The following is a 17575-nucleotide window of genomic DNA, read 5'->3' as shown; positions in this document are numbered from 1 at the left end:
AGAGTCCTTCACGGAGGGCTGGAGGAGGGCGAGGGCACAGGCAAAGGGGCTCGCGGCCTAGGAATCTGAGGCACTCACTGGGGTTTAGAGGCAGAGACCTGTCACAACTGAACCACTGCAGTATCTCCTGAGACACTGAAGCCTGAAATGTGGATGATTAAACGGTCCATGCCCACCTGCTCCTCCAGATACTAAAGAACAGTGAAACTGATTAAGGATGTGTGCACATCCCCCAAAAGGTCCTACCAGGCCACTTGCTATTAAGTGCCAATTGACCTAAAAGTCAAGTGTGCAAAGAAAATCTCTGGTCTTTAACAAAAAACTTCAGGAAAGAATTGCAAGGTGATAATAATTAAGACTCAAAAGAGTCAGGTGGCTGGCTAGAAGCCAGCTGTCCCTTGGCTGGTATGACACAAAACAAGCCCCCCAAGCCCCAACACACACACAGGGCCAGGTGCCCAAGGGGTGGCAGGTGGGTTTCTACGAGCAGTCTTGCTCTGGCATGCTGCCTTATCTGGCCCTTAGGGCCCAGCTCGATCCCACCCAACCCCGTCCTCTGGAAACTGGGAATCCCACGGGTGCCGCCAATTCCAAGACCCTAGAGCAAACTACAGAGGCTGTTATTTAATTTCCTAAAAATACCACAGCGTCACAGAACCAGGTCATCTCAAAGAGATGGCCCAGACGGGTCCACCTAGACCCCAGGGTTCACAACAGAAAACTGCCTTTCTTGATGTAACTCATGGAAAGGAACTCCTCATAATCATTGTGACCTTACCTTTCAAACCAAGTTTAAAAATTAAAAGAAATGTTTTCTTCTCTGTGGCTCCTTGCCCATTACAGGTTCTCCTGGAAATGGTTGTCTTCCAATTTATTGCATTAGCAGATCAGTAGGAATAAAGCAGGATGGTGGACATTGAACAGAAGTTCTCCTATAAAGAGAAAGAGAGCCAAAATCACAGTGCGTTCTTTTTCGGTCTAATGAGAGCTGCCACTAAAGGTTATGGCACAAGGTCCTCACACACAACTGAACCTCAGAGGGCTGAAGAGTCCTGGCTAACTGAAAGGTCTCTACGCAACAAGAGGGAAAGGCGTGGCCATCCTTCTGCCTAAGCTCTTAGCCTACACTAAACAATAACCCGGAAACAGAGACGTAAGAAGGGACAAATAAAACACACATGCTTATCTTTACCTCATGAAAACATCAATGACTTTCTCACTCAACACAAGGTTAGTTAGCAACAAAGGCATCATATTTTAAATTACTAAAACAGATTTTTACAGTACTCTCTTGTAGCCCCATGTAATACCTTTAAACAACTGTAACTTACCAGAAATTGTGAGCTAAACATTAAGTTCATTTAAGCACTGCTGCTGCTGCTGCTGCTGCTGCTAAGTTGCTTCAGTCGTGTCCGACTCAGTGCGACCCCACAGACGGCAGCCCACCAGGCTCCCCCGTCCCTGAGCTTCTCCAGGCAAGAACACTGGAGTGGGTTGCCATTTCCTTCTCCAATGCATGAAAGTGAAAAGTGAAAGTGAAGTTGCTCAGTCGTGTCCAACCCTCAGAGACCCCATGGACTGCAGCCCACCAGGCTCCTCCGTCCGTGGGATTTCCCAGGCAAGAGTACTGGAGTGGGGTGCCGTTGCCTTCTCCGTCACTTAAGCACTGCTGCTGCTGCAAAGTCGCTTCAGTCGTGTCCAACTCTGTGCGACCCCATAGACGGCAGCCCACTAGGCTTCTCTGTCCCTGGGATTCTCCAGGCAAGAATACTGGAGTGGGTTGCCATTTCTTTCTCCAATGCATGAAAGTGAAAAGTGAAAGTCAAAGTGAAGTCGTGTCCAACTCTTAGCGACCCCGTGGACTGCAGCCCACCGGGCTCCTCCGCCCATGGGATTTCCCAGGCAAGAGTACTGGAGTGGGGTGCCGTTGTCTTCTCCGCACTTAAGCACTAGCTGCAGCCAAATCCTGTCTCTAATGTGAATTAACCAGATGCTATACATGAAGGACTTTAAACTGTCTTTCAAGGCACTTTGTTTAAACCTAAACACTGCATGAAAAGACACAAACTATGGACAATATACTCATCAGAAGTCTCATAAGGATGCAGTCTACAAGGCCTCTCAAAATAAATGCTGTTCATTTCATGCCTTTGTTCCACAAAACTCACACTACAGGGTGATTAACTAAACATTTTCCCTCAAACAAGATAATAGAAACAATGCTAACCACTTGCTAAAAGAAAATGAATCAACAAAAGCCTAGTTTATTATGAAGAAAATACTTGATTCTGAAAACAAAGCATTTTACCAATGAAATGTTTTCTAAACAAAACCTTGAAAAAGTTAACTAATCACCTAGATTTTTGCTTTACATCATAAGAACACATCACCTCCACAGTCCTCAGATGTGACTAACTCAGCGTGCTGGTGTAATGAGTGGGTTTCTAAATGCTGCAGGTAATTCTAGTCCCATCACAACCACTCTCCATGGAATGGGTTCCAGAGCCCCTTAAAAATCCAATGAAGTTACGTACTCCACAAAATACACACGTGCCCCACATGTCTGGCACTTAACTCTGGGTAGCTGTAGGGCCCTCAAGTCACCTACAATCTTTTCTCCACCAGTCAAGTCCACCCACTTCATCCGCTTCCAGGCTGGTCAACCACAGGCTCCCAGCAGAGCTGTACCGACCTGCCAGCCCCAATGTGCTGCATACTCCTGCCCAGGGAAGCCAAATGATAAAACAGCCCTCAAACACGCTCAGAGCATCACAAATCCAGGTGCTTATGAAGTTGTAAAAAGTAAGACTTTTCTGGGAAAAGATCTGTGTTAATTATTCAGTCTTTTCCCTTAGACTAATTACAGGAAAGAGTGGGTCTATACTATTGATAGTAAGAAATCTGGTTACTCCCAAGTGTGAGAATGTGAGAAACAAGATCAAAAGACAGAAAACAGAATGAAGTGGTACGTAAGTGCATTCATATTACTCCTGGGTAAAGAATGTGCACTGAACATACACTGAAATGTCTCTAAAACCACAGTGAGAGAACTGTTCGGGTGTTTTGTCTCGTTTTTTAAAGGCATATCCCAAGAACCAACAAAATTAGAGGAGTGCTGGAAGGAAGCAAAAGGAACACTGGCTGAAAAAGGTTATTCAACGAACACTTAAATTCCCAAATCCCCTTGGCCTTCTTCCATCCCTCCCAGCCCCACATGACAAGAGGAAGCCAGAAAGGACGGTGACTACTGCAGAGCTGAGGATGGGTTTGCCACTAGAAACAGAGGGACCCTGTGAACTGCAGAAAGAATACAGAGTGAGGCCTACTCATCCACCCACCCCACCCTACCCGCTCCAGACTCTTCTACCGGGCTCTGCCGTTTCCAGCTAGGAGGAAGACTGCTGATGACTTCTGATCACTGACCTCAAGAAGCAAAGGCCTGAAAACCCTGACACTGGGGACTTCGCAACCAAAGGAGCTCAACCAGTCACTCTGATGAACAGTCCCCAGCCAATGAGCCCCTACCCACGAAGGGAGGCTCCAATCAGCCACCCTTACTTTCATCTTTAAGTTTTCATCGTAAACCTGCAGAACAGTTGCAAGAGCAGAACAAGAAACTCCCACAGACCCTTCCCCTAGATTCACAACTAATCACTGTATCAGTTTTGCTTTCTCCCATCCCAAACAGTTGAGTTTCTACAGCCATCATGTCCTTTACCTTTAAATAGTTCACCAGGTATTTCCTAAGATCAAGGAGACTCTCTTATACAACCACAGTACTTACGTCCAAATCAGGAATTTAACACATTAACAGTCCCATATAGACTATATAGTTCACATTCCATTTCTGCCAACTGTTCTACGATGTCCCTGATGGCAAGCCCCCTTCACCTCAATTCAGGCTCACGAATCACACTTGACACTGTGTCTCCATCTAAAACAGTTCTTCAGCAATTCTCTGTCTTTCACGGCATCTCTGAAGAACCCAGGAAAGTATGAATTTCTGGCAGTAACACCACACAAGTGGTAAGTGAGGTTTGTTTCTCCTAGAGTATCACATAAGTAGTAAGATGGTATCAATGTGTCCCATTATTGGGATTTTGATCATTTAGTGAAAATGATATTTGTCTTATTTCTTCACTGTAAAATAACCATTTCCCCTCAGTAATTAACTAGTAAATAATCTGTATGGAGATAAAGTTTGATATTACATTCTTAAAACATTCACCCAATAGCTTTACTAACCTCTGGCAATTCTTGTCTGAATCAACTGTTATTGAGTTATAAAATTCTGTTTATTTTGTAAATCTACTGTTCCTTCTACACTTACCAGCTGACATTATAACTAAAGTATATTGCCTTCTCCCCACTCATTCTTTAATTCATTAATAGTATGGACTCATAGATTCTTAATTTATCCATATCACCATTCATTCTGATGCTCAAGTTATCCTAGATCTGGCCAAGGGGAACCCCTTCAAGCAGAGGAATGTGTACTTTTCATGTTTTTTGAATATTCCCTTATTTCTTTGCATAACAACATGTTTCAGATTAAACTTTTACATTTTATGCCCCAGCTCTGAAATCACCCATTTCTCCAAGGACTCCTCGTTCCTTACAGTGGAAGATGTGATTTAGAAATGAAGATCTGAGAAATTATGTTCATAGACAGTGAACAAAGCTGAGAAAGAATGGAACTGTCGTATGAATTCAACTCTGTGTGTTGTGTAACTTTTAAATATGAATGAAAAACACAGGTTCTGATAACATCTCAGGAAAACCTGTATCATGAAAGATAGAGAACAAAACAGACAGAAAAATGCAGGATGGAGGAAAGACTACACAAGGAAAAAAGTACCTTAAAAAATTATCTGACATCCTCAGGAAGATAAACGTGTACGTGTGTGTGTGTGTGTGTGTGTGTGTGTGTAATCAGCAGACCAATACATAAAGAAAATTATTTCCAACCCAGAAGTCCATCCCCAGCCAAACTACCAATAAGGAACACACAGAAGTCTCAGAAGATGTACCTCCCAGCCATTCTCACAGAAAACTGCGAGACTGCGCTCCACTAAACAAGAGGGAGAGCACCACAAAGGCGACAACAGAGAACAGGCGATGAAGAAGAGGGGCGAGAACTCCCAGGGTCCCGGCAGGGAGAGCAAGCAGCCCAGTCTGGAGCAGGTAAAATTTCTTCAAACGATTAAGCTGATGGAATACCTCAATACATAACTGGCTGAAAGTTTGAGGCTAAACTAGTGATTGATACATTAAAGAAAAAAAAAGGCAACATTTCCTAGGAAAACCAGAAGCTGTTTACAAAAAGTATTTGTAATGTACCACTTGACACTATAAACAGCATCCCAAGTAATAACAGATAAATACTGATTTAACCAAAATCGCAATAGAACTATACTGGAGAGACAGGGACGAGGGTGCAGTGTGGGGGGTGGGGGGCAGCGAATCCTTATCTGCCCTATCTTTTCACAGCAGGAAATCAACTTAAAACTAAACTAAAAAGAAAAAAAATCAGCAAGCATGCATACAAGTATGAACTCTTCCAAAATGCTCTTCAGACATATGGAGGTAAATACGTATTTTTTTTTAATGGGCTAAAAGAGTTCTAAGTAATACAGTTACCTTCAGGGTAAGAGGGAAAAGAGGGAGGGGTGCCTAGGAAATGCTGTCATCTATCCAACCTCCTAAAACTGGTTCACCCTTAACTGGAGGTATGCAAAATTGACCCCAAAAGAATTTTTTTCAAATACATTTTAAGAAGAATATTAGACTGGGAGACGGCATTAAATGCTGAGACCAGAGAATTGTAACATCAGCTACTCACTAGTTGTGTGACCTAAGACAAGTCACCTGACCTGAGGATCCATTTCTTCATTTACAAAATAAAGGAGCTGGGCTAAATTAACTCTAAACTTCCTTCCTGTTTCAACAAATTTATAAATCTAATATAAAAATAATCAAAATTTTAAATATGGTGTTGGTGGCCATGGACAGCAGCAAATTAAATTACAGAAAGAATGAAGCAAGACTTGGTGAAATAATAAATGGAGAGAAGTAAAATGGGGGAAAAAACTTCTGCTTTAAGCCTGTGGGTACCAAGATGGTGCTGATGGTGAAGGTGAAATGAGAATAGCACTGTTTGATTAACGAAGACAAAAGAGTTCCCAACCCTGGCAAGGACAAAAATGAGAAAAGGACACGGCTCCAGAACAGTGGGACCAACTGCACAGTCACAGAAGCTAGAGGAGGAAAATGGAGATTTGCTACTCAAGAATCATTTGATGCCTTAGTCCTCCTGGGTTATAACAGAATACCATACATTCATAACTTACAAACAACAGAACTCTACTTCTCACACTTCTTGAGACTGGGCAGTCCATCGTCTGGTGACTGCTGGGTCCTCACACAGCAGGAACGGGTAAGGGAACCCTCGGGGATCACCAAGCCCATTCATTAAGGCTGCACTCTCATGACCTCATCGCCCCAAGGCCTCACTCCCCCAAACCGTCACACTGAGGATTGGGTTTCAACCTATGAATCTTGGAGCGGGGACACAAACATTCAGGCTTAACAACTGGTAGCGTTATTCTCTCAGAGGAAATGGATCCAGAGGCGCCCCTCAAAAAAGGGAAAACAAGATCTTTTTTTTAAGATAATATACTTCTACTTTCATATTTCTTCTTGCCAATCATTCCTTAAAGGAGCCACATTTTCCTCAACAGCCATATACTATAACCCTATCAAAAAGGATCTCCTCTTTCCAATACTAATCAGTATGATCAAGGCCAATGAAGAGAATGTAAGAACATAATTATAAAAATATCAGTCAAGAATGAGGGCTGGTTTAGCCTAAAACAGCAAAGGAACAGATTCTCAACTAAAGAGTAACTAAATATGTACCTGCTTAGTCACAGAACTTGAGAACAGCAAGAGTGAACATCTAACCCTTACAAACCCTTTGTGCCAGCATTATACGTGTGCTTCTCAATCCTCTTAGGTATTACTCCTATTTTGTAGTTGAGAACAATAAGAAAGGACGTACTCCAAAAGAACGCTGAAATTTTTTTTTTAACTCACTTTGGGGGAAAAAAGGAATAATAACCTCTCTCTGTGCTCTTACATGAATTTTTAATATAAATTCCCTGATATTCTTCAAAGATGCAAATTCACAAGCGGAAACTACAGCTATTACGTAACAGGCAGGAAAATATGTTCTCCTTGTATCACATATCATACACAAACAACTAAAAACCACCTCTCGGTTACAAACAGGTGAAACAGCCTAGAGCCTGGGCACACAGAAGCAAGCAACTACTGTCACCAGCAAGTCCCGAGACAGGCCAGCTCAATCGATCCCAAGACGGGCCAGCTCGATGGTTCCCAAGACAGGCCACCTCAATCGTTCCTGAGACAGGCCAGCTTGATCGTCCCCGAGACAGGCCGGCTCAATCGTTCCCGAGACAGGCCAGCTCAATCGTTCCCATGAGGATTTTAATAATCCTTTTTCTGCAAGCTGCTCACACATGTTCCCCAAACACCCAAGTCTAAAAAGATGCAAGATAGTGAGATGGGAAGACAATCCATCTCTATAAAGTTTTAGAGATAAAATGTTGATAAAATTCAACATTTTATCCTCAATGCCTAGCACACAGAAAATAAATTAACACCCCCCCCTATTCTGACCACAAAAATCATCAAAAATGAGCATACAAACACTCGTAATTGAGAGAAACAACCTAAATAAGTAACATCCTTTGATAACTTCAGAGGCATCTATCTATCTATCTATCTATATATAGTATATATTATATATATAATAACTGTGTATATGTATTATACATATATGCACACACACATATGTTAACTATCAACTAATTTCAGAAATACCAATTTAATACAAGCTGTGGCAAAAATACAGGCTTTGAAACCAGTAATCAAAAATATCTGTACCAAGAATACAAAAAGACTACTTTTTAAAGTATAAACACCCAAGGTAAATCCATACTACCACCTTTCAAAAGCAAAATCATGAATGTAAAGTACTCTAAGTAAAACGTTGGCCCCTGATCGGATTACATCATCGTCTGGCTATGCACCCTAATGGACACTCAAATCACTGCCATTGTGCATAAAGTCAATCCAACCCAAGTTGCTACTAAAATGGAGCCAAATCATAAATTAGTAAATTAGCATCCGAAGTACAGCCCAGAAAACAAACTCTGCCTGTGACAATGTCAGCGCAGAGGCAGAGCAACGGTACAAAAGACGGCAGGGCTCCGACCGCCAACGCCGTGCTTAGCCGGCTCACCCCCAGCTACACACCGAGCTTAACTTGACGTAAAAACCGAAACTTCCACAATCCACAGTACAAGAACAAGAAAGGCATCAACCTGCTACAGGACACCTTGGTAACCAAGCGATTAGTATGTGAAACCCAAGTACAGAGGCTGGAAAACATGCTAAGCGACATGAAGGTGAATGAGCGTATTCACTGAAAACTCAACCCAGGAACGGGATTTTCAACTAGCAAACCAAGATATCTAAGAGATGAAAAAGGACAGTCCCTTCAAATAGGCTCTTGGTTACCGTCCTAAAGAGTAGATGAAACAGGAATGGAGAAAGGCCCAAGTCACAACCACAAGCACTGCCCCAAGCTCCTCCTACTTTTAAACACAAATCTGATTCCTAACTGGCAATTCTAATCATACTCATAACTCCTGGTGTCCAGCACCAACATTTCTAAAGTTGTAAAAAAAAAATAATAATTTTTTTAAGGTAAATACTCTGTACCTACGCTGTCCAATACAGTAAGCCACTGGCCACACAGAGTCATGAGTACCAGCAATACAGCTAGTTAAGACTAAGGAACTGAATTCTCAATTTAAATTTAAATAGCCCCACTGAGCACAGATAAAAGAATACTATTTTACTGGACAGCACTGTTCCAGCTCACATTAAAGCACAGAATAAAACATTGATAGTCTACAACCTTGGGTTAAGTTCCCATCTACAGGCTTCAACTTTCTCAACCAAAATATGTAGAGGGTTCAGACTATCTCTGTGACTAAAAACAAATTAGGGCAGCAGGTAAACGAGTTCTAATGCCTTTGCCAAGTAAGTAAAGCTATACTTCCCCTCAAACCTCTGGCAAGTTACCTCCCTCTGATCACGCAAGGGTATCATACCACCCCTCACTCCACCAAACGTAATGGGGAAGACCACGGACTCAGATCAGTCTACCTTTGGACAAGTAATCTCACCTTTTCAAGCTTGTTTTCGTAACTGTAAGATGAGAGGATTAGACTAAACGAGTTTAAGATGCTTCAAATCCTAAACTACTATTTTTCTGTGGCTCTACGAAGAAACATAAGTGAAACCAAGATACTTCAAGAACTGAAGAAAAAGGAATCAATGAATAACCACAGTCTCACACTCAAAAGAAATTATATTTAAACAAGATCTTAAAGCAGAGTCCCAGTGATAGAGAATTTAAAGTTACACTGTATCAGTGTCCTCCACTGGGAGACCGGTTTGGTCTGTTTAGGGGTGCCCAGTTTTTCATGTTTGATTAAGTCCATATGGGACATGCTGCTTTCTCCAAAGCAGGGAGATCGGTGAAACCAGGCGAATGCAGGTGGCTCGAGAACACACCGCACACAGAGGCTGTACTGTCCCTTCCCCTCACACAAAGTGCACCAAGGAAGTCCTCCTCCGCCATCGGGCAGGCTGCAGCCATCACCACTGCTAAGGCAGGCTTCTCAGACAACATCAGACGTTTGCTCACTCTGTCAATGGTCCAAACCAAGTAAAACGATCCTCTCATGAAAGGAGCTGTGGCTATTCTTAGATGAAATAAGGAAACCAGAGTGAATTCATCCATGAACCTTTAAGACATCTTTCCTGTGGTCTATAACTCAGAACATATAAAAAACAGGACCAAAAATCCTAACAGGAAACTGGAGAAGGGAATAGTGGATAATAATTTATGTGAAGTGCGTTAAAAGGCAGATCAAGAGAGAACGACAGGCTTAACACTGCTCTTCAAAGGTGTATTTTCAAAAATCTTCTGTGCCAATAACAGACCCACTGGTATTTTTCTCAATCTTATAAAATGGTGTGAGGGACAGGCTCACTGTCAAAGTACCATTTACAGCATGGTATATAAAAACAAAAGCAAATGTTTTATCTGATACTGACTTTCCTTTACATTACAGGTGATTTAACCAGGGCGCCACTGATGACCATTTAGTTTTCAATTTTTCAGTTCAGTTCAGTCGCTCAGTCATGTCCGACTCTTTGCGACCCCGTGAATCACAGCACGCCAGGCCTCCCTGTTCATCACCAACTCCCGGAGTTCACTCAGACTCACATCCATCGAGTCAGTGATGCCATCCAGCCATCTCATCCTCTGTTGTCCCCTTCTCCCCCTGCCCCCAATCCCTCCCAGCATCAGAGTCTTTTCCAGTGAGTCAACTCTTCACATGAAGTGGCCAAAGTACTGGAGTTTCAGCTTTAGCATCATTCCTTCCAAAGAAATCCCAGGGCTGATCTCCTTCAGAATGGACTGGTTGGATCTCCTTGCAGTCCAAGGGACTCTCAAGAGTCTTCTCCAACACCACAGTTCAAAAGCATCAATTCTTCGGCGCTCAGCCTTCTTCACAGTCCAACTCTCACATCCATACATGACCACAGGAAAAACCATAGCCTTGACTAGACGGACCGTTGTTGGCAAAGTAATGTCTCTGCTTTTGAATATGCTATCTAGGTTGGTCATAACTTTCCTTCCAAGGAGTAAGTGTCTTTTAATTTCATGGCTGCAGTCACCATCTGCAGTGATTTTGGAGCCCAAAAAGATAAAGTCTGACACTGTTTCCACTGTTTCCCCATCTATTTCCCATGAAGTGATGGGACCGGATGCCATGATCTTCGTTTTCTGAATGTTGAGCTTTAAGCCAACTTTTTCACTCTCCATTTTCACTTTCATCAAGAGGCTTTTTAGTTCCTCTTCACTCTCTGCCATAAGGGTAGTGTCATCTGCATATCTGAGGTTATTGATATTTCTCCCGGCAATCTTGATTCCAGCTTGTGCTTCTTCCAGTCCAGCGTTTCTCATGATGTACTCTGCATATAAGTTAAATAAGCAGGGTGACAATATACAGCCTTGACGTACTCTTCCTATTTGGAACCAGTCTGTTGTTCCATGTCCAGTTCTAACTGTTGCTTCCTTTTTTTTTTTTTTAAAAGAAATATTTAATTAATTTTATTTTATTTTTTAAACTTTACATAATTGTAAATCACAGAAGAAATCAAAAAAGAAAAAAAAAAAGAAATCAAAATTTGCATAGAAACGAATGAAAATGAAAACACAACAACCCAAAATGTGTGAGACACAGTAAAAGCAGTCCTAAGGGGAAAGTTCATAGCAATACAGGCACACCTCAAGAAACAAGAAAGAAGTCAAATAAATAACCTAACTCTACACCTAAAGCAACTAGAAAAGGAAGAAATGGAGAACCCCAGGGTTAGTAGAAGGAAAGAAATCTTAAAAATTAGAGCAGAAATAAATGCAAAAGAAACAAAAGAGACCATAGCAAAAATCAACAAAGCCAAAAGCTGGTTCTTTGAAAGGATAAATAAAATTGACAAACCATTAGCCAGACTCATCAAGAAACAAAGGGAGAAAAATCAAATCAATAAAATTAGAAACGAAAATGGAGAGATCACAACAGACAACACAGAAATACAAAGGATCATAAGAGACTACTAACTGTTGCTTCCTGACCTCCATACAGATTTCTCAAGAGGCAGGTCAGGTGGTCTGTTTCGGAATTTTCCATCTCTTTCAGAATTTTCCACAGTTTATTGTGATCCACAGAGTCAAAGGCTTTGGCATAGTCAATAAAGCAGAAATAGATGTTTTTCTGGAACTCTCTTGCTTTTTCCATGATCCAGTGGATGTTGGCAATTTGATCTCTGGTTCCTCTGCCTTTTCTAAAACCAGCTTGAATATCTGGAAGTTCACGGTTCATGTATTGCTGAAGCCTGGCTTGGAGAATTTTGAGCGTTACCTTACTAGTGTGTGAGATGAGTGCAATTGTGCGGTAGTTTGAGCATTCTTTGGCATTGCCCTTCTTTGGGATTGGAATGAAAATTGACCTTTTCCAGTCCTATGGCCACTGCTGAGTTTTCCAAATTTGCTGGCATATTGAGTGCAGCACTTTCACAGTATCATCTTTCAGGATTAGAAATAGCTCCACTGGAACTGCATCATCTCCACTAGCTTTGTTCGTAGTGATGCCTTCTAAGGCCCACTTGACTTCACATTCCAGGATGTCTGGCTCTAGGCGAGTGATCACACCATCGTGATTATCTGGGTCATGAAGATCTTTTTTGTACAGTTCTTCTGTGTATTCTTGCCACCTCTTCTTAATATCTTCTGCTTCTGTTAGGTCCATACCATTTCTGTCCTTTATCGAGCCCATCTTTGCATGAAACATTCCGTTGGTATTTCTAATTTTCTTGAAGAGATCAAAAGTACTGGAGTGGGGTGCCACTGCCTTCTCCGGAAGAGATCTCTAGTCTTTCCCATTCTGTTGTAAAGTGCCAGAGTTTCCAGAAGTGGAACTGCTGGATTAAACCAGGCCCATCTCCGGTTAGGTACACAAAGTGCAAGGGCTCTCCCCGGCGGCCATGGCTACTCCCACCAGCCCCCGCCGGGCCCTCACACCCGTGCCAGCATCCTCTTCTCTTGGGAGCGCTGTTTTTGCCTAAGAGCCATTTATACTTCACTTTTCTCCTACTGTCTGTTTATATCCTTTGTTGTTTTTCTGCTGGGCCTGTCTTCTCAGTGGTTTGTAGTGGTTCTTTAAACGTAACAGAAGAGGAGCCCTTTGCCACAGAGCATCCCCTCTTCACCTCAGTCCACTCTGGTGTCTGTCTGTGCCACTCAACTGAAACTGCCTCTTCAAGCTGCCAGCGCCTCCCGATGGGGCTGCTCTCAGCAGATCTCTTCTGTCCCAGTCTCAGCTTTGCTCTCAGAGCAGTCCGAACTCTTCACTGCTGGACCCTCCTTACTGACACAGTCTCTCCTCGGCTTCTTTGAGAGCACAGCCTCCTTGTTTTCTCACTGGCCGCCTCTCAGTGTCCTCTAAGGCAGAGGTTCCCACCGGGTTCAGACGGGACACGACCTAGGTACACTCTCCCGGCTTGACGCCAGTGCTCAGGGTGTCAGTTTCCACTTGTTCTATTCACACTATCGCTGCAGCAACTCAAACAAGACTTGGGGAAAATCTTTTTCAAAGGGCTTTGTTGAATAAATGAAGCCATTTTCTCAGGTTTTTAAATATACCTCTATAAACACAGATGAGATTCAAATTTATAAAACTGGTTAAGGCCATCTCTGCACCTCAAACACAGGCACCCGTTTGCCCTTGGCTGTCTTGTAAGCATATTAAATTTAATCTCTCCTAAACAGGCTTTTGCTCTCTATCACACACCAATCACCTAACAAACCCTTTCTCACCACGTCCGCCCCTCCCAGAAAAGGCACACCCAGCTGGGGTAGACTCCTCTTTCCCTCAACATCCAGTTCACCAAAACTGTGTCAACTCCATCTTCCTCGCGCCTCCCCTTCTCCAGCTTCTCTGGCCACCACCCAGAGGACAGAAATAGCTTCCTAACTTATCCCCCTGCGGCTCCTCTGCCCCTTTAAGCCACCGTTTACCTCAGTTCCTAGTCCGTGTCCCCTGCCCCTCTGTGTGAGCAGTGAAGACACTGATGATAATCTGCCCTACAGGGCCACTGCGGCAGCCGTGCCAGGCTTTGGAGCACATGAAACATGGCTAGTTCAAACGCAGAAGTGTTCATGTATAAAATACAGCTGACTTCAAAGACTGAGTACAAAAAGAAGTGAAAATACCTCATTAATAATTTTGTATGACATGCTGAAATGATATTATTTTGTATTACTGGGTTAAAATACATTAAAATTAACTTTACCTGTTGCCGTTTCATGAGGCCATTAGAAAACTTATGACTACATATGCTGCTTGCTCTGTATCTCGGAGACACTGTCCTGATTCACTGAGGGCACCAGCATGCCATCATTTTAATCACATGTGACCAAAGTCTAGAAAGCACAGGCCTGGCACTGGGTGGGCACCCAGATATTTGCTGGAGGCGTTATGGCCAACAATCACTACCCTTTATGCACACTCATTTAAAAACGAAAGATGGAAAATTTTACCTCTTACCAGAAATTGAACCACACTTTGAAGTACAATTTTTATTAGGAAAACAACTTTACTTTTTTTGTTGTTTAATTCAACGAATACTTACTGAGACCTGCTCTTCAGAGCCCACCAGAGTCATGTGTCACAACTCCCAGCTGGTGCTGTCATGGGCTCACTGCTGCCCTTTTAGGAAGGAAAACCCATAACATGGGATCAGAGAAAGGCCTTCCTTGCTTCTCATATTTTGCGTTTTTACAATAAAACATCATTTGAATTTATACAAATACATAATTAAAAGAACACATATAAAGTGTTTTACCTACCTAGCTCCTTCTAATCAATTTCAGAACTGTTAAGAAAACAACTTTACACACACATGAATTTTAAGAAATACTGTCTACTTCTCTAACAATCATTCTAATTATATCATTAATTTTTAAAATTTTCCATTGTTAAATTTTCTATCAGAAGGGAAAGATATAAACTGGTAAAGACTGGAAAATCAAGATGGCCTAAAAAGACTTTGAGTCATCAACCCTCAAAACATTAGTCATCACAACTCAAAAGATCATTGTGAGAGCAGGAAAGCTAGTGGACAGGACAAGAGGAAAAGAAACAAGTAGGTGGTTATTAACATGGAAAGTCTAATAAATAACAGGTGGGTAGTGATCATCTTAAAATGTACAGTAAGTCCCCCACATACAAATGAGTTCTGTTCCAAGAACACGTCTGTAAGCCCAATTTGTTTATAAGCCCAACAGAGTCAGCCCAGATACCCAACTAACATAAGCAGCTATGCAGTGCTGTACTGTAATAGTGCAAAACTCTTTTCACACAAACAATACATAAAAAGCAAACAAACACAAAAAACAAAGAACATCTCTAACCTCGCAGTACAGTATCTTCAAGCGTCCAGTAGTACAGTACAACAGCTGGCACTGAATGAATGGGCAAGAAGAGCTACTGCCTGGAGGAGGGAGGGGGGTGGGGGACGGCAGAGCCGCAGGGTCGTCCGCATCAGGAGACAGAGGGTGAGCTGCGGGGTCACTCCTGCCTGATGCGCATGGCATCTGATGCACAGGTGCTGGTTCCCTACTGAATTCAGTTCTATGTACCGTCCTGAAGAAACTACCCAGTGATGTCTGGGTAGTGGTCCCTTTCCTCGTCACAGGTGACACGGCAGCACTGGACTGCATCTGAGCGGCGGCTGCAACTCTTGGGGACCATTCTATGTTCAGGGCCTATGACTCAAAAGCTCACCGCACCTCCTCAAACAAAGAAAATCTCCTTGCCATTTCCTGTGTCATAAATCTCTTCTGAGCAGCACTGGCTACACCACCGCTGCTCTGCCGCCCGCTTCCGGACACCCTGGGCTTGAAACTGCACCGCTGTACCCTACGCAGTACTGTAAGGCACTCGCAGCACAGCCGCTGGTGCAGACACGCACGGGACACTGCACCAGACACGGGCAGACAAGCGCTCGAACCTTTCGCAGTTCACAGATGAAAGCTTGCACACAGGGACTTAGCGTATTTAAACGTCCAATCACTATGCTGCACGCCTGAAAGTAACACAGTGCTGTATCCCAATAACCAGTGAAAAAACAAAGAAAACAAAAGCCCTGGAGGGGAGGATTTGGACCCCCACAAAGATGTGTCAGACCACCTTACGTTATGCCCGTGGCATCTGAACTACCAGAGAGGGTGGCACCCTCAGAGGGGAAGGCTTCCTCCAGTCAGCATGAGGTCTCCTTCGGAGAACACGCATTCTTGACGGCCTCACACACACACAGCACATTTCAAGACACAGTATGGGACTATACTCTGAATGAATTTCTATGTGACTCAGGCTGGAAGCCCTTTAAAAATTTCAATTTGGGTCCACAGTAAACCTCCAGCGATCAATCACAACCAAAAGAAGAAACGCCAATGAAACTACAGTCCAGTTTACCGCCCAAACACAGAAACTTACAACTACCTGCTTACAAGACAGAGAGCTCTGCGGGGACACAAGACAAAAATCCAGGTCCCCACAAACAGGTGGCAAGAGGTGCAGGGGGAGGTGTTTTAATTGTTTTAATTGGATCTCAATTTGAAAATATTAGAAAACTCTACATATAAAAATGACCGTATTTGAGACAGTTGAAAATTTCAACTCTGACTAGGCACTGGATAGTATCAGGCAACTAGTTTGTGGGAGTTTTCAGCGAACCATAAAGGGAAAATTAACTGAATTACATCAGTATTAACTCCTCTGCCTCGAAAGACACAATGACAACCCAGAGAGTAGGCAGAGATATTCACCATATTTATATCTCCTGAAAAATTCATATCCAGAATAAAACAAATCCTACCAAGCGTAGCGTGTGAAAATTTGTCCACAAACTCTTTGACACTTTTCAGAAAACGGAACTTCACTGTCCAAGGTGGGACAAGGTAAGTGACTCTCTTCTAACAAACAGAGTATGACAAAATTAAATGCCACAAGACTTCTAAGGTCTTGTCATAAAAACCATAGCTTCCACTTGGTGCTATTTCTCTCTCTTTGAGGAGGAAGTCAGTCACCATGTCCTGAGGACAGAACACTGAGGCATCAGGACAAAGGCCTGCATGAAAAGGAGCTGTGGCCTCCCCACCGCAGCCAGGACTAACTTGCTGGGCATGAAAATGAGCCACCTTGGGAAGGATCCTCCTTGGAAGGCTGATGACATCCAAGCCAAACAGCCCAGCCAAGCCACTTCCAAGTTCCTAAATCACAGAAACTATGAGATAATAAATGTTTACCGTTGTCATAAGCCGCTAGGTTTAGGGGTAACTGTTATGAATCAACAGAGAGCTAACAAGATAAAACCGATAATGCAACAAAAAAAAGAGGAGACGTAAATATCACTCTTCATTGAAAAGGGAAAAAAAAAAAAAAGGCTTCCCGGGTAGCTCAGCTGGTAAAGAATCCACCTACAATGCAGGAGACCCCAGTTCAACTCCTGGGTCGGGAAGATCTGCTGGAGAAGGGATAAGCTACCCACTCCAGTATTCTTGGGCTTAGCTGATGGCTGAGATGGTAAAGAATCTGCCTGCAATGCAGAGAGACCTGGGTTCGATCCCTGGGTTGGGAAAATCCCCTGAAGGAGGGCAGGGCAACCCATTCCAGTATTCTTGCCTGCAGAATTCCCCATGGAGAGGAGCCTGGCAGGCTACCATCTACGGGGTCCCAAAGCGTCAGACACAACTGAGCAACTAAGCACAGCGCATTCATTACAAAAGGATAACTATGGTACGGCCAGGGCGCGGGGAGGACTGAGTGTGGCATCAGCCAATGCAAACTAT

The 17575-nt window shown here is 43.1% G+C and overlaps 1 protein-coding gene across 15 annotated transcripts in view; it reads right to left on the bottom strand.

The window, feature by feature from the left end:
- PPP6R3 (protein phosphatase 6 regulatory subunit 3) overlaps positions 1–17575 on the bottom strand; it is a 125207-nt gene that overhangs the window by 84286 nt on the left and 23346 nt on the right. For 12 of the 15 annotated variants that reach the window (XM_059882911.1, XM_024987126.2, XM_024987132.2 and 9 more), the window contains 1 exon segment: positions 779–932. The exons of the other annotated variants lie outside the window; for them this stretch is intronic. The gene's annotated coding sequence lies outside the window, so the exon portion shown is untranslated. 15 annotated transcript variants of the gene reach the window in all.

The sequence above is a fragment of the Bos taurus genome, chromosome 29, assembly GCF_002263795.3.
Source record: "Bos taurus isolate L1 Dominette 01449 registration number 42190680 breed Hereford chromosome 29, ARS-UCD2.0, whole genome shotgun sequence".
Lineage (NCBI taxonomy): Eukaryota > Metazoa > Chordata > Mammalia > Artiodactyla > Bovidae > Bos > Bos taurus.
Note: the sequence above shows the minus strand (reverse complement) of the source record. Positions and strands in the feature narration are given on the sequence as shown.